The sequence below is a fragment of the Salvelinus sp. IW2-2015 genome, linkage group LG8 (genome assembly GCF_002910315.2).
Source record: "Salvelinus sp. IW2-2015 linkage group LG8, ASM291031v2, whole genome shotgun sequence".
Classification (NCBI taxonomy): domain Eukaryota; kingdom Metazoa; phylum Chordata; class Actinopteri; order Salmoniformes; family Salmonidae; genus Salvelinus; species Salvelinus sp. IW2-2015.
This window is the reverse complement of record NC_036848.1, coordinates 13649262-13667727: the sequence shown is the minus strand read 5'-3', so window position 1 is coordinate 13667727 and position 18466 is coordinate 13649262. Positions and strand designations below refer to the sequence as shown.

Genomic DNA, 18466 nt, shown 5'->3' with positions numbered 1-18466 from the left:
GTCAGCTCCTCCAGAATGTGTTGCATCCTGCCCTCCCCCAATATTTCCCTATGGAGAGTTCAGATAACCGTTTCTAGTTAATGTTTTGGTACTTCTGTACATGAATGGACTTTATTTTATGCCTCTCGCATATATTACATTCATATGAATTTTACATGTAAAATTCATATGAATGTATTTGTCTTATTGAAACAAATCATCTTAAACTGCCAATACCAGTGGACTCAAATAAAACACATCAAAATCATATAACCGAGTCACATATTTTATTATTTTCAAACAAATAAACTCTTGTCCAGTCCAAAACAAAACCCCAAACAAAATAGGTTGCAGGACTGTTCCCTCATGACTAGGACAGGGAAGACCGTTCGGCCCAGCGTCCTGATAGGCTCTACCACCTGTGGTGTGACAGGAAGGAAACTACTGTACAATCAAAGGGTTCGCAAGCACTTACTGCACAGGTGTGCTGTCAAACAACTCATCACCCAGAAGGACAAACCATAACCCGACCGACCCCACCCCCCCAGAGCTCATGTCTCTCTCACTGGAACAAAGACCCTCATCAATTATACAAACAGAGGCATTTCGGTTCAATCTTGTTCTACCGCAATAGAAATAATACAATTAAATCTAGTTCTTTGGGCTTTATTGACATGGCTGACCGAGGTATAAATACCAGACGTTAACAGTCTGGTGTATAGTTGAAACACAGCTGAGGAGCAGTTCTAAATGAGATAATGATCAATGCACCTCATGGTTTCTGGAATATCACCTTGTAGGTTGCTGCCTGTGTCTCATCTTCATTTTTTACATAATTGTTTTAATCTATACACCCAGACACCATTTTCCACAAGAAATAACATGTAGACGGGCCCTACTTGAGGGAATTACATTCCCAACTGACAAACATTTTCCCAATGGGCAGCTGAAGATTTGTCTATAGAGAAATACCAACATTACAGCACATTTGTATGGAAATTATATCTCAGAATAGCTCAGTTTACTTACCTGACATTTGTGATCTATAAAACATGTTTTGCCCCAGTTTGTTTCACACATGCATGAAGCACAGGTGAGGGGGATCTGCTGGGGGCATATTTACATTTGACAGCTACCACACCCTTTGAAACAGTCTGTATGCAGTTTATAAATGGCTCTGTTCCCTTCGGTTATTCCCTGAACTCTGGTTTTGACACAGGTAATGACAGCTGGTTTAGCAGTGGTGCCTGGCAGGTGGGCACACCTGTTCAGAAAATGCCTTCAGGTACAGGTGCTTTAGGGGGAAGTAGGAGACCCAGAGGGCTAGGTGACAACTTCCTGTGGGCATATAGAAGATGGTCTGGCTCTCAGGCATCGGAGGAAAACCCTTTCCCCTCAACCAAAAAAAGGTGGAAAATCAAAATGTTCACAGGGTAGGGGGCCACAGCATTCCTTATTCTTCAACAAGTCCCCTCACATGTACACAAACACACAGTGCCAAGATCCACAAAGGGAGATGGGGCAGGTCATTTCAATCCTGTTGAATCCATACAGCCAACTCAGGCAAGGGTTTACCACAGAAGTGGTCTTCACAAAGCTTCACCGCATCATAAGATAGACATATTACATTCGCTTATTAAATAGTTCAATGCAAATGCCTTTAAAATCACTCAGATCGTTCAGTCAATTACTCTCATTCACATTTAACAGCTTTGAATTCTCCTCCTTGAAACATGGCGTTTCAGTCACAGGGGAAATTAAATATGTGTTAAGATTCCTGAGCTGACCTAGCTCGCCCCAGACATGCCATTGGGTTCATAACACAGTGGTTCAACACATGCCCAGAACTAATTCAAAAATTATTAAAAAACTTTAGATACACAGAGCATATACAGTGTATTCAGAAAGTATTCAGACCCCTTGAATTTTTTTTACATTTTGTTAAGTCACAGCCTTATTCTAAAATGTATTAAATACTTAAAATCTACACACAATAACCCCATAATGACAAATCAAAAGTTTTTTTAAATGTTAGCAAATGTGTATATATATATAAAAAACTTAAATATCACATTTACATAAGTATTCAGAACCTTTACTCAGTACTTTGTTGAAGCCCCTTTGGCAGCAATTACAGCCTCGATTTTTCTTGGGTATGACGCTACAAGCTTGGCACTCCTGTATTTGGGGAGATTTTCCCATTCTTCTCTGCAGATCCTCTCAAGCTCTGTCAGGTTGGATGGGAAGCGTCACTGCACAGCTATTTTCAGGTCTCACCAGAGATGTTCGATCGGGTTCAAGTCCGGGCTCTGGCCGGGCCATTCAGAGACTTGTCCCGAAGCCACTCCTGCGTTGTCTTGGCTGTGTGCTTAGGGTCGTTGTCCAGTTGGAAGGTGATCCTTCGCCCCAATCTGAGGTCCTGAGTGCTCTGGAGCAGGTTTTCATCAAGGATCTCTCTGTACTTTGCTCCGTTCATCTTTCCCTAGATCCTGACTAGTCTCCCAGTCCCTACCGCTGAAAAACATCCCAAAAGCATGATGCTGCCACCACCACCATGCTTCACCGTAGAGATGGTGCCAGGTTTCCTTTAGGTGTGATGCTTGGCATTCAGGCCAAATAGTTCAATCTTGGTTTCATCAGACCAGAGAATCTTGTTTCTCAGTCAGTCTTTAGGTGTCTTTTGGAAAAGTCCAAGCAGGCTGTCATGTGCCTTTTACTGAGGAGTGGCTTCAGTCTGGCCACTCTACCATAAAGGCCTGATTGGTGGAGTGCTACAGAGATGGTTGTCCTTCTGGAAGGTTCTCCCATCTCGAAAGAGGAACTCTGGAGCTCTGTCAGAGTGACCATTGGGTTCATGGTCACCTCCCTGACCAAGGCACTTCTCCCACGATTGCTCAGTTTGGTCGATCGGCCAGCTCTAGGAAGAGTCTTGGTGATTCCAAACTTCTTCCATATAAGAATGGAGGCCACTGTGTTCTTGGGGACCTTCAATGCTGCAGAACTGTTTTGGTACCCTTCCCCAGATCTGTGCCTCGACACAATCCTATCTCTGAGCTCTACAGACAATTCCTTCAACCTCATGGCTCGGTTTTTGCTGTGACATGCACTGTCAACTGTGGGACCTTATATATACACACACAGTTTTGTGCCTTTCTAAATCATGTCCAATCAATTGAATTTACCACAGGTGGATTCTAATCAAGTTGTAGAAACATCAAGGATGATCAATGGAAACAGGATGCACCTGAGCTTAATTTCGAGTTTCATAGCAAAGGGTCTGAATACTTATGTAAGTAAGGCATTTCTGTTTCTAATACATTTGCACAACTTTCTAAAAACCTGTTTTCGCTTTGTCATTATGGGGTATTGTGTGTTGATTGATGAGAAAAAAATTATTTAATCAATTTTAAAATAAGGTTGTAATGTAACAAAATTTGAAAAAAAGTCAAGTCTGAATACTTTCCGAATGCAATGTAGGTTTTAATCAAACCCCTCTTTAGTGTTATTTTGGGTGGAGGGAAAGGGGACAATCCAAAAGCAGGTTAAATTGCCTCTTTGTTAGGACATCCAATACAAGTATTGTCTTGTTCTACCCGTTTTTAAGGCCACCTTCATGATGGCATATTCAGGACAATACCATGTGACCATTCAATCAGAAGACACACTCCTCCTGGAAGGTAGAGAGTGTAATAGGGTCATCTGCTGCTCAACGTGGGTGAGGGAGCTATGGCTGCCTAAATTGAAATCCAATAAATTCTTAAATTACAACAAGAAAAGGGTCAAAAAGAATACAGGGGGAAGATAGAAATCCACAGAAGTGCGATGCGTTCGTCTATTGCACTCACAAGTTAAGCCTCCTGGAAGTCAGGAGACAACGCAGAAAAAGTCAACATTTAAAATAAAAAGTTCCATCTGTTTTTTTCATTGTCAATTAATTATAGCTTCCCTCAAAGTACAGGTAGTAATATAACAATTTGTATTTGATGTAAGGCAATTGGTGTTTTGCAGAGAGCCCCTTTACACTTCTCTACCCCCATCCTTTACACAGAGCAGCTAAAAACCACAAGCAAAAAAATCCCCCCTCCCAAAAAAAATCTAACAGCCCTCCAAGTAGACAATTCTAGTGAAGTGTAAAACGTGTAGTTTTTAATATGTAGTAAAATCGCAGTAGGATTTGATAATTTACCTTGTGATTTCATTATATAAATGTAGAGATTCATAACTAATTTCTTCCATTGGTTCTGCCTCCCAAGAGGTCTGTATCAGCTGATCAAACAGCAAGCTGGTAGATCACCAGTCTGTAGGCTTCTCCACCAATTTCTTCAGTAATTACAAAGAAGAGCGATAACTCCAACAGTACCATCAGCTGGGCTTGATATTATCCAGTCCTTGTAGAAAAAAACCCTAAGTGGTCTTTGCTTCTCATCTTGCGTGTCTTTTTTTAAAATGTGATTTGATGAACATTTACAGTGTTCCAACTTGTATGATTGGTCTCCCTTCCCCTGCAACTTCTCCTGAATCCCTAACTCCTCCTCACTCCAGCGTCGTCTGTAAAACATTCTGATCTTCAACTGTCAGTCCCATTTCACAAAGAACGATTCATTTTGCCTTTCCCTTGTTTTGTTTTAAAATGACAAATTCATTTGAAATGGCATTTCCAGTCTTGAATGGATTTGCTGAGAAACTCATGCAGGGGTGTGCACAGTCACAGAAATGGTGATAAGACTTGTTTTCATTTGAGATTAACATAATGATGACACTAAAACTTGATATGAAACATATCTGCAAAAAAGGGGGAGGGAGGAGCTCTTCGGGGGACGGGCAGGGTGTCGGGAGGGGGGCTCTGCGCCGACAGAGGGGTACAGCTGGGAGCTCAGAGCTTCTCTGAAGAAGGTATCCAGATGTAAGGGCCCGACTGTTCCTCAATGATCATCTTGATTTTGTTGTAGATCTCCTCTAGCGAATCACCCTGTACAATGGCTGTAGAGACACACACAAATACCATGAGTGCATCAATGCATTAAGATTCCTACTCACACTACAATACAAGCTCATCTAAAATATTTAGCATCTGTGAAAAAATGTAATAACTAGCGGACTTACCTGTGAAAAATTCTCCAAACTCTTGTTCAAGCTTAATTGCTTTATCAAAGACTTTATTAGCTTGTTCGTAAGTCTGTCTCTTATTCATGTCCCTGCAACACAAGACATGATTGTGCAGTACAGGAAGTGATTGTTGTATGGAGTTAACAGTAAAGTGCAATGCTTTTAACAGTTTATTAGTTCCAAGAACACACACTTACATAAGAGCTTCAATGGATTTTGGTTTGATGAAAATTGCAATCGAATAAAGTTGTGCTTGTTGCAGTCGCTTTATAGCGTTCCCAGACACGTCCAGGATACAATGTTTTCCCTGCAGGAAGAGGAAAGAGAGAAGGAGCAGGTAAGTATGAAAATACCACATACTCTATAAGGCTCTACATCCATTAAGAATGAATCAGAAATTAACCCTGGATGCAAACCTATGAGAACCCAAAAAGGTGACAGTTTTTCCAAACAGAAACATGCAGAAACTCTGTAAGAATTTCCCTATTTTCAGAGTGGGGTTATCACAATACCAACATTTTACTAACGATGTGAACTCAGGCCAAGTATCACAATACCAAGTAGTATTGTGATACCAGATTTTGCTTAAAATTAAATTGATTAAGCATATGCATCCTACCTTTGAAGCATCTTTTTGAGTAGGCTATCACTTTTCTGTTTGTCCTGTGCCATCCAAATGTGTGCATAGCTAAGGTACCATGTTGTTAGCTAGCTAGCCAGGTAACATAACTAAACAAGGTTGTTAGTTATCAAACCAAAAATAGCCCGCGACATGGTTCCTTATGTAAAATGTGCACCAATTCGCAATAGAAAAGGGAGAAGGTAGCTCCGTTAATATGGAGCATAACGTTTGACTGGTTTGGCCTAGAAATTCATGGTTTTCAGTGATATAATAGCCAAGCATTACTGTCACTGTGCTCTGTTTTTCCTCTATGGCTGCATGACAGCAAAGCCTAGCAGACTGGCCTGCTTGCTCTAACGGGCGAATTTAAAAGGTACGTATCCACTTTGCTCGCGCTGCGAGCTGCTCCAATAACTAGACAAATGTAACAGAAGCATCATCACTGTCTGCACACCCTCAGCTCGCCATCACGGCTAAATAACATTTCAACCTGATGGAGATGCGCAGACAGAATGGACAGAGAGAAGCAGCTGAGGAGGCTAATGGCTCGGTAGGCTGCTCACAGAAGTCACCGGTGAGACTGGATGAAGCATTCTGATATAATCTCTCGTGGACCGACTAAATGCCAAACTTTAGCGTGAGGATTTTATTTCTGGGTAACCAATATTCATTCTGATGACATATCGGACATCACGCTCTGAACTTAGTTTGATATTCTATTTGTAGGACGCGGAGGGATGCATTCTGTGCTCAGTCAGTCATTCATTTATTTGAGAAACAAAATGTAAAAATGTAAATGTGAGTAATTTAGCAGACGCTCTTATCCAGAGCGACTTAAAAAGTCAGTGCATTCATCTTGAGATAGCTAGGTGGGACAACCACATATCAAAGGCAAGTACATTGTTCCTCAATAAAGTAGCTATCAGGGGAGACAGTAATGGGGAGAAGTCACATTTATTTAGTGATCACACAGGGAGAAGAAGACAAGATCTGTGAGTCTCTTTAATATCTCAATAGGTGCTGAGCACCTGCTGTCAGACTTATTTTATTTTGAATACGGATCTACATGATTCATGTGGATTACCTATTTTGAGATCAAACCAGCAAATATCGCAGAAAAGTGATGAGTTTGCATCCCTGTATGCTGTACATTTATGGTGTGTGTGTGTGTGTGTGTGAGAGTGTGTGTGTGTGCCTCCATACCCTCTCGGCCACTGCTCTGACAGACAAGATGCTGGTCCCATAGAGGTTCTCATTGAACTGGCCCGCCTCAATGAACTTATTATCCTGAATGTCCTTCTCCATCTGCTCCCGCGAGCCCACAAAGTGGTAGTCCTGGCCGTCCATCTCGTTCTCCCGCTGCGGACGTGTCGTGTCTGCACAGAGAGAGACCAGTTCAAATAACGGTTAGAGTGGTCACTAAAACACAGCGTTTACATACACTGCTGTGACAATGTGGTGCATGTTGCGGAGTGGTCTACTCACGAGGAACGCAGGAGCCAAACTTGTGCGAGAACTCTGAAATCAGGTCATCGTTAACTCGGTCTTTCATTGGGCCTAAGATGATCACAGGCCTCGTGTAATGAACTGCAAACGAGAGGAGAGGAAGCAGGTCAGAACTAATGTCTGCAAACACTGGAATAAAGATAAGCATTAATGGTCACCAACCCTCTTCTACACAGAGAACAAATATATACGTATATTATACTTACTCTCCTGTCGAATCACTGGCTCGTATGAGAGAATTGTGTCTTCCTGGCCCTCTGAATAGCAGAAAGGAAGAACACAGTATGTCATCTTTATTATAATCCCATGACAATGGATGACCAGATGTGGTTGATAGTAGTTTAAAGTAGTCTTTTCATGCAGTCACATTTTCCATAACAGCACATAAGAGAAGGTTTTCCAACTAAGTGCCTGATACCACCTCAGTGGAATGCCAGCTAACTACAGCACAGAGGACTCAAATAAGTTCTGGATACGGGCGTAATGACGTGCAGCATGCTTTTCATTTAGGTGGATCATCTTAGAAACAAGGCATTAACATCTTTTTGTTGAAGAAAAACACAGTTGCTTACTTGAGCTGCTTTCACTGTCGCTGGTGTTTGACGTCAGGCATTCTGCAAGGAGAGGAACATGTTTAGGGTGGGGAAAGTTTAAACCTGTCAGTGGTTGTAGTAGCCACAATCATGTGAGAAAAAAAAAAGTTCACCACCAGTCTCAGAACATCAAGAAGAAAAAAACGAATCCCCCCGTTGTCCCACTGCTTAACCCCAAAGAAAACAACAGCCGTGTTCAGAGTGACATCACTCTCTATAGGGGGAAGTGGTTGGAGGTGGCAGCAATAGGAAATGAAGTGTTTCCTTTCACAAAGTCCCAACTGACCCTGCAGTCCCTTGCCTATGTTTCCTACGGAGGGGCCTGAATCTGTAACGGCACATACAATGTCAGGACAAGCAAAAGTGTGGAGGTTAGCCTGTTAGCCTGCGTGGGCACTGGGCAGTCAGCTCGGCTGGCTAACAGGGAAAAACAGGATAGGAAAAGCAAACCCTGTACAGTAAGTGAAGGGAGGGAGATACTAGGTTCTTCTAAGTAATCAGTCTGACAATGCCCTGCTAAACTTTCATAGTCAAATCCCTACAGGGGAGGAGGAAGTCAGACGAGGTCTAACGCTTGTACTCTTACCCTAGGTGGTATGTGTGTATGTATGTATGTATGTATGTAAGCATGTAAGCAAGAGAAAGCGCATGTGTGTGTTGCAGCCATTGCCAGTCGGGTCTGCATTGAACAGGCATTTAGCTCGGTGCTCAGGGGACAGCAGCTGCAGCGTGCCAGTCCAACCACACACTTACTCAAACTCTTTGATCCATAAAAGTCATCGCTTAACCCTGGGAAGTCCTGAGTGTCCCGACAGGTGAGAGCAGAAACAGAGAGAGAAGAGGCAGACAGGAAGAAGAAGAAGAGGTTAGTGAGCGCTGGAACAGGCCGAGAGCAAGGGAGGTGTGCTGTGCTGCTCGTTGGGAGATGGGGGGGACCAACACAAGGCACTGTGCTCCCTAAACCCTACTCTATTCCCAGTGAAAACCAATGCCCTTTTCAATTAGACACAGTCAGTCCCATTATGGATGGGATTTTGACCCGTTGGTCTTAATGCTTTTTAGTGCTGCCGTCCAGTTAATGTGATTCTAGCTCTGTGGGTCAGTGACTGTGTGGATGAGGATTGACTGGGCAGCAGTAAATAGTGGGGGTGTATCAAGGCCTCTAGAAGCAGTACACCGTTACTGTGTTAGTGCAGCCAGACACGCACATGCCCTGGCAGCCAGCAGAACACACCTGGAGTCTCCACCAGAGGACAGACAGACGGACACCAGAGAGAGGCCGACACCTGAACCCCAGGCCTGGGTCTGTGTGGGTCCTCTCTGGGTGATTAAATGAGAGCGGAAAGACAGCCACGGTCTGCTCCCAGAGGTGAGTGGAGAGATGAAGCGGAGAGGAAAAGCGCGAAAAGCAAAACCCTCTGTTATCACACGTTGGGTACTCACGTTCAGACTCCAACTCCTGCACAATATTCTCCTTGCTCTTGTAAAACGGGAACTTGTGTGAGAGGTTGAAGCTTTTTTTGCGCTTTATTTTGATTGACTGCTTGGAGATGTGCATGATGATGGGGGGGGGGGGGGGGGGSGATGGGGGGGTGAAACAAAAAACACAACATAATGTTTTTGTTCAACGAGGACACCAAACACACATGCAAAATGAAATAAAACAGACAAAAATGTAACAATAAATTAAGGCAGATAACCAGGGTGAAATGAATGGAACACTTTTGCAAAGGGGAGATGCTACTTCATTTTTATCCTAGAAACGGTATATAGAAGCTGAAATTGCTTTCTTATATCATTACAGGAGTGAATGACAGGGTTAAAATATTACATGAACATCATGTGATAACACTTAGCCAATCAATAATTGACCAACGAGAGCCTAGATTTGTGAACCAGCTGTTTCATACATTGCCTGATGTACACGGATTATATATCACATAAACAAGAAAAACACTAATGCACTTAGATAGGACAGTTCTTATTAAGCGTTATAAACTGGGTGGTTCGAGCCTTGAATGCTGATTGGCTGACAGCCATGGTCTATCAGACCATATACCACGGGCATGACAAAACATTTATTTTTACTGCCCTAATTACGTTGGTAACCAGTTTATAATAACAATAAGGCACCTCAGGGGTTTGTGGTATATGGTCAATATACCACGGCTAAGGGCTGTGTCCAGGCACTCCACGTTGCGTCGTGCGTAAGAACAGCCCTTAGCCGTGATATATTGGCTATATAGCACACCCTCCTCGAACCTTATTACATAATTATTAAGCATGAGCCGGTTTGGTAGCCTGTCTGCAATGTAATGTATTGTGAGTCTTTAGTTTCCTGCACTAGCTCCAGTGAGTAGCTTGGTCCCTGCTACCTGCTCCTGTTCCCACATTGCCTGCCTCAGGGAGGGGGAAGTGGGTCAGCTCCTTAGGTCCCCACTGCCAGGCAGGAGAACCAGAGAGCCACCCTCCACACTCACCCTGTTGGACTCGATCATGCCCGTCCTGGCATGGAACTTGACTGTTTTTAACCTCGCTCGCTCTTTCTTCTCCACCCTGCATAGAAAAGACCCATTTCAAATCGTTTACTGAGGCACTTTGAACGTCACAACAGCTGCACATTTTGGATAGTAAATGGGGGTGCTGAGGATACCTCTTCTTGCTTGGAATGACCCCGATCTGCTCGCTCTCCCCGTGGGGCGTGACCAGGCGCGCCTGCCACCACTCGTCATCGGAGGCGTTGATGACATGCAGGATGTCCCCATAGGAGAAGCTCAGGCCCTGGCTGGGCAGACAGCTGTCTCTGGTCCGGTCGTAGTCAAACAGAGCTCTACACACACACGAGACACACAGAGAGGGCGAGAAAGACACACAGAGAGAGCGAGAGACAGAGGGGTGTAAGAGTCAATCACTCAACAACATATTACTGCACCATACTAGTAACAGGTTATGAAGTTTAAAACCCACTGCTTCTCATGATGAAACTTGACAATGTTATTGCAAAACAGACACTGGCTTCTTTGTTGCCAGTTTCTATTGAAGACAGCTATGCTGCTACCACTGCTATTTTACAGGGAGGAATTCCTGCTCTACAGGTTTCACCAATCTGACCTGGATCTACAGGACACTACGTGGTCCAGTGTGGAGTTACTATTACCAGTGTGTTCTCCCTACTGGTTGCCTGGTCTGAAGGTCCAGTGTGCAGTTACTATTACCAGTGTGTTCTCCCTACTGGTTGCCTGGTCTGAAGGTCCAGTGTGTTCTCCCTACTGGTTGCCTGGTCTGAAGGTCCAGTGTGTTCTCCCTACTGGTTGCCTGGTCTGAAGTATTCAGATTGCCCTGCTACTAGCTACCTGCAGGTAATGGTATTGAGTCTTACTGCCAGGTTGCATGACTGCCTCCCCTCACACAGGCATTCAGACACACCCTGGGTGTGTGTGTGTGTGTGTGTGTGTGTGTGTTGTTGGAGTGTGTGTGAGCACTGGAGAGGCCTCCTCACATTCCAGAGGCTGCTGCAGTGGGCTAAAACAGACACAGCCTTTTCCTCCATAACTGTATGCTTAGTCACCCACACAGATGAAAGGAGAGAATGGTTCTCCCTGGCTGACAGGAGTCTTATAGAGCATTAGTCATCCTGGTTTACGCTGTCTACAGGTGGCCCAGTGAGCTACAGTCTTGCTGGGGGACAACACGAATGGTCAAATCACACAGCAGAAGAATCTTACTTTTTTCATTGACCTTTTCCCCCCCTTTAGTACATTGAACCGATTACACTAAGTATTTTGATCTGGCTTGTGTTCATAGTAAGATGCTTCTTTCTCTGTCAAGAATCTCCAAGTAGGATCTGAAAGTGTTCATTATTGCAGCCTACATATTGGGCTCACATGAAGCTGCTACACAGCACTTAACTTGAAATATGGTTCCAGTACTTAGGACATGAGTGTTACATCATAGATTAATCCTTTTCACCATGACCCACCCAGAGCCCTTCCTGTCCTGAATCAGGCAGCTGCACTCATTATAGCAGAGAGAGCGAGAGGCCTGCCTGCCACCTGTTGCTCTTCCTGACTGACTGGCTGGCTGGTTGGCTTACTGGCTGGGGTTCCATACAGTTTGGCTTCATGCCCACAGCGTGATAACATTATGATACCAGCAGAACTTTTGCCAGTCATAGGATGTACTATTTGTAAAATAGTTCATGTGTGGCATCCAACAGAAAAGCTTGCTCATCAAATTAATCAGATGAGCAGATATTTGGCATCTGATAGTCTAATGATGACCTACTTTGTGATTATGAAAAATCTTTGTATTTGTGAGTGATGAGCTAAATGTGATGAGTTTGGGAGCTGTGAGTACTGTTTGTGTGTGTTCTGGTACCTGACGTAGACGGAGCGTTTCTCGCTGGTGCACAGGGAGGTTTGTGTGTGTGTGTTCTGATACCTGATGGAGCGTTTCTCGCTGGTGCACAGGGAGGTTTGTGTGTGTGTGTTCTGATACCTGATGGAGCGTTTCTCGCTGGTGCACAGGGAGGTTTGTGTACCTGATGGAGCGTTTCTCGCTGGTGCACAGGGAGGTTTGTGTGTGTGTGTGTTCTGATACCTGATGGAGCGTTTTCGTGGTGCACGGGGAGGTTTGTGTCCCTGATGGAGCGTTTCTCGCTGGTGCCAGGGAGGTTTGTGTTGTGTGTTCTGATACCTGATGGAGCGTTTCTCGCTGGTGCGAGGGAGTTTGTGTGTGAGGGGGGGGGGGGTGTGGTGTGTTCTAAATACCTGATGGAGCGTTTCTCCTGGTGCGCAGGGAGGTTTGTGTTGTGTGTTCTGATACCATGATGATGTTCGTTTTCGTTGTGCAACAGGGAGGTTTGTGTGTGTGTTCTAATACCTGATGGAGCGTTTCTCGCTGGTGCGCAGGGAGGTTTGTGTGTGTGTTCTGATACCTGACATAGAGGGAGCGTTTCTCGCTGGTGCGCAGGGAGCCCGACCCAGAGCTCATGCTGCTGTTCATCATCTGTTCCCTCAGGTCGTGGATCTTGGACTCAAACCGGCTGTACTCTGCAGGGACACACAAATGGTGTCAAGTCAGAATGTCACACACAGTTTCTCCCCCTTTAAATCTCACACACAATCGGATGTACGGTTGATGCACTTGCAGGGACAGAAAAACTGTGTCCATATCCGCAATGACACACATTAGGTTTGCAAAGGTAGGGTAAAATACTGGTAACTTTCAATGTTTACCAGTAAACTACCAGAAATGTTATAACATTGATTTGTCTATTTTCTCTTGAACCATATGGTCTATCCACTAGAAACTCATGAACACAGATATAAAAGTGAATACTTCATATGAATATTTAAGTTATTCAAATATAAATTACCGAACACCCTAACACACTCACACTTCTGTGTTTCTCCCCATTTCATTCTCACATACAGCGCCTAAAAATATCATTGCACCACTTTCCAGCTCGAAGGTTGACAACACTCATAGCCTGCAATAATGTCAAATCAAATTTTATTGGTCACATTCACATGGTTAGCAGATGTTAATTTGAGTGTAGAGAAATGCTTGTGCTTCTAGTTCCGACAGTGCAGTAACATCTAACAAGTAATCTAAAATTCACAACGACTACCTTACACACAATGTAAGGGGATGGAATAAGAAAATGTACATATGAAAATATGGATTTGCGATGGCTGTGCGGCATAGGCAAGATACAATAGATGGTATAAAATACAGTATATACACACACACAAGATGAGTAATGTAGGATATGTAAACATTATTAAAGTAGGATCATTTAAAGTGACTAGCGATACCTTAATTAAATCCATTTATTAAAGTGGCCAGTGATTTGAGTCTGTATGTTGGCAGCAGCCTCTCCATGTTTGTGATGGCTGTTTAACTGTCTGATGGCCTTGAGATAGAAGCTGTTTTTCAGTCTCTCGATCCCAGCTTTGATGCACCTGTACTGACCTCACCTTCTGGATGATAGCGGGGTGAACAGGCAGTGGCTCGGGTGGTTGATGTCCTTGATTATCTTTTTGGCCTTCCTGTGACATTGGGTGCTGTAGGTGTCATGGAGGGCAGGTAGTTTGCCCCCGGTGATGCGTTGTGCAGACCACACCACCCTCTGGAGAGCCTTGCGGTTGAGGGCGGTGCAGTTGCCGTACCGGGCTGTGATACAACCCGACAGGATGCTCTCGATTGTGCATCTGTAAAAGTTTGTGAGTGTTTTTGGTGACAAGCAAAATTTCTTCAGCCTCCTGAGGTTGAAGAGGCGCTCTTGCGCCGTCTTCACCACGCTGTCTGTGTGGGTGGACCATTTCAGTTTGTCCGTGATGTGTACACCGAGGAACTTAACAGTTTCCACCTTCTCCACTACTGTCCCGTTGTTGTGGATGGGTGCTCCCTATGCTGTTACATGAAATCCGCGATCATCTCATTTGTTTTGTTGACGTTGAGTGAGGTTGTTTTTATGACACCACACTCCGAGGGCCCTCACCTCCTCCCTGTAGGCTGTCTTGTCGTTGGTAATCAAGCCTACCACTGTAGTGTCGTTTGCAAACTTGATGATTGAGTTGGAGGCATGCATGGCCACGTAGTCATGGGTAAACAGGGAGTACAGGAGAGGGCTGAGAACGCACCCTTGTGGGGACCCAGTGTTGAGGATCAGCGGAGTGGAGATGTTTCCTATCTTCACCACCTGGGGGCGGACAGTCAGAAGGTCCAGGACCCAGTTGCACAGGGTGGGGTCGAGACCCAGGGTCTCAAGCTTAATGATGAGTTTTGAGGGTACGATGGTGTTGAATGCTGAGCTGTAGTCAATGAACAGCATTCTTACATAAGTATTCCTCTAGTCCAGGTGGTTTAGGGCACTGTGATGGCAATTGCATCGTCTGTGGACCTATTGGGGCAGTAAGCAAATTGGAGTGGGTCTAGGGTATCAGGTAGGGTGGAGGTTATATGATCCTTGACTTGCCTCTCAAAGCACTTGATGATGACAGAAGGGGGCGATAGTCATTTAGTTCAGTTACCTTCGCTTTCTTGGGAACAGGAACAATGGTGGCCATCTTGAAGCATGTGGGGACAGCAGACGGATAGGGATTGATTGAATATATCCGCAAACACACCAGCCAACTGGTCTGCGCATGCTCTGAGGACGCGGCTAGGGATGCCGTCTGGGCCGGCAGCCTTGCGAGGGTTTAAATGTTTACCTTGTAGGCATCGCATAAGTTAGAGTAGCAGTGGTCGAGTGTTTTGCTCGAGCGGGTACTACAAGCAATGTGCTGGTAGAATTTAGGTAGGATGGTTCTCAAATCAGCTTTGTTAAAATCCCCAGCTACAATAAATGCAGCCTCAGCATATATGGTTTCCAGTTCACATAGAGTTCTTTCAGGACCGTCGYGYGGGGGGGGGGGGGTATATACGGCTGTGACTATAATCAAAAATAAGTATCTTGGGAGATAATGCAGTCGGCATTATATTGTAAGGAATTCTAGGTCAGGTGAACAAAAGGACTTGAGTTCCTGTATGTTGTTATGATTCCATCACGAGTCGTTTATCATGAGGCATACACCCTCGTCCTTCTTCTTACCAGAGAGATGTTTGTTTCTGTTGGGGCAACATATCCTGAGTGAGCCACGTTTCCGTGAAACGGAGAATGTTACAATCTCTGATGTCTCTCTGGAAGGCAACTTGTGCCCAAACTTTGTCCACCTTGTTGTCTAGAGACTGGACATTGGCAAGTAATATGCTCGGAAGCGGTGGATGGTATGCTCGCCTTATAAGTCTGACCAGGAGGCCGCTCCGTCTGCCTCTCCTGCGGCGACAACGTTGTTTTGAGGCGGCCTCTGGGATTAGATCCAATGTCCAGGGGGAGGTCTGAACAAAAGACCTGCTTCGGGAAAGTCGTATTCCTGGTCGTAATGTTGGTAAGTTGACGTCGCTCTTATATCCAATAGTTCTTCCTGGCTGTATGTAATAACACTTAAGATTTTCTGGGCTAACAATGTAAGAAATACATTAAAAAACGAATTACTGCATAGTTTCCTAAGGACTTGAAGCGAGGCGACGATCTTGCTTTATGAAGTCGACTACTAGCGTCTCCTGGCCATTGAATGTGTGGCTCAGCACTCGGGTGAGCAGTGTGAGAGTGGTGGTTCAGTAGCGGCTCTTTTCAGCCTGATTCATTACCTCAGGACCAGATGGAGCTTCATCATGTCTCTGCCTCACACATCCACTAATATCTCCTGTCAGGTCATTGATTATGCAAATTAATTAAGTACGTTCAACATGGAACTCAAACATGATTTTTTCCAAAGGAAGCTAGCCACTCCAACACGTTTGAAAGCCAGTCCAACCCGTTTGAATGGATGACCATTTGTCATGGTGTATAAATCCACTGCTTCCTGATATATGAATCCACCTAAGCCTCCTCATTAAACATGCACTCATCAAGATCAAAACCAACAGACGCTGATTGAAAAACAAGTACTTGTGATGAGAACCATGTAAACGTCAGAACCACAATGGTGTTAGTGGAGTGCCGCAACCAACGTTTGTATCTGGAGTCCCCACCACATGAGATAAGGCAAGATAAAGCAAATATACGTGGAAGCAAAACATTGATTCCAACAATATTGTGTCAGAGGTTCCACATTGACAGTAACATACTGGACAAGATGCCATTCATTCCATTGAGTGATAACCGACCACATACCATTGCCTCTGAAGTCACCACTATCAACAAACTAAGGGACATTCAGTACGTATCAACTTCAAAAGGTTATACTTTTAGAACAGAGTTGCTTTAACACAAAATATTGTTGTGCAATGAGTCTGACTCCCATCCCTGTAAGGGTTTCACTCACCTTAGAAATCAGTCGGCTGGATGGAAACACTTTCCAATATGAGAATGATCAGAAATCAATGTTCTAAAGGTAGCCTAACCTCAGAAACAACCTTTCCTCTAATGATGATTTAGGCTACTCCAGTTTATCCGTAAATAAACCACATCAGATGTGAAAAAAAGGTCATTCTCTCTGGCAGTAGGTCCCCAGCCTCAACTCTACCCCCCCAGCCGAAACCCGAAGTAGAGAGGATTCAAAGCAAACAGAAACCACTCCCGAGGCATGATGTGTAGTCTCCGCCCTGCTCCCTCTCTCTGGCTGCGGCTTAACTATACAGGAGGATGGCACAGCAAGGTGAGGTAACCCGACACCACCTGCCCGCCTGCCTGTAACTAGGGGCAACGCCCAGGCACTATCAGGAGCAACAGAGCAGCCTATGCGGAAGCAGCCAGGCAGACTAGTCCACTTGGCTCTCAGGCAAGGGAGGGGAGAAAAAGGAAAACTGCCGGAAGCAAGGATATAAGAGGGCGGGAGGGACAAGAAAAAAGACCGAAGGAGAGACCCAGACATTAGTGTCCTATTTCCAAGAATATCAACACACCACATCGTTAGTCAACGCTCCCCAGAGCAATGGAGAAGAGAGTGTAGTGGGTGGGGGTGGTTGGGCCCTCACTCCTAAAGGTCTGTAAGCAGCGCTATATCCATTGTCAGTCATCCCTTCAGTCCTAACCACCAGAGAGAGACTGAGGGGCAGGACCACCCTGCAGCCCCCCTCCAGCTGCCAGGCTCCACAGGGAACACATGTAACAACAGAGAAAACAGCTGTAGTCTGCAGTCAGCTTGGCTTTCAGAGGGGATTGAAGCACCGCAACCTGATATGGAGCTGAGTCCATAACCAAGTCCCAAACACCATAACCAACAAGTCAAAACAACAGTCTTTGTGAACAGTGAACAGTCTTCAAATCTACACCACCAAAAAGCACAAACTCTTATTGGAATAAGTACAATAGGAGAGTACATTTTGGAATGATCCCTAAGGAAGAAGTACAGGGAGACAAGAACAGAAACTGGGTCATTCCTGCATCTCGCCATCTCCTACTGCTTGTCCTTATTAGCTGTACTGTCTTTTATTTTTTTGTCGGGGGGGGGGGCTGCCTGCTCCACTCTTGATCCTGTCATGAAACAGCCCGGGCATGCGTTTGTAATATAAGTTTACAGTGCTATGTTGCCATGTTCTCTGGGTTAGTCTAGGTTGGGACTACTTTCCCAGTGCTATAACATGAACATGTAAACCTGGACTACCCTCATTTGTGAAATGAGTTGCTGGGGTTGACATTTAGCCTAGTCTTGTCGCTGTGAAACCCCTCGCCAGGGCAGGGATAAGGTCTACTGTAATTCTACCCCAGTGACAGAGAGGGAGGGGGGGGCATGAGAGTACACTATGCACCTCTCCATTCCACTCAATGAACTCAATGTTACGATTGAGAGTTAGAGTGACATTTGGTGGCAGTCCAGTAAGTATGAAAGGGTGCAGTCTCTACTCTCTGCTGTGAGTTCAGCTCATGTATTCTTCAGTGCTGGCCTTCCATCAGAGGTCTGTGGAGTGGACGGCCGGGCTCCTGCCCCTGAGAGAGAGGAGTCCAGGCAGTGAGCCCAGCATGAAGCAGCATTTACACTCCACTTACTCCTGACTGACTGTCCTCTACAACGGTCCGGGTCCCTCTGAATAGACCCAGGCTAAGGACATGTCATGTCTGAGCTCAGGACGCCAGCTGAGTTATCGGCCACAGATCTTAGTGCACTCTTGA

The 18466-nt window shown here is 44.9% G+C and overlaps 1 pseudogene; it reads right to left on the bottom strand.

Annotated features, from left to right (window-relative positions):
• Nucleotides 1-249: 249 nt before the first annotated feature.
• The window catches only part of LOC111967450 (disks large homolog 3-like), a 90324-nt pseudogene continuing 72107 nt past the window's right edge, over nucleotides 250-18466 (bottom strand).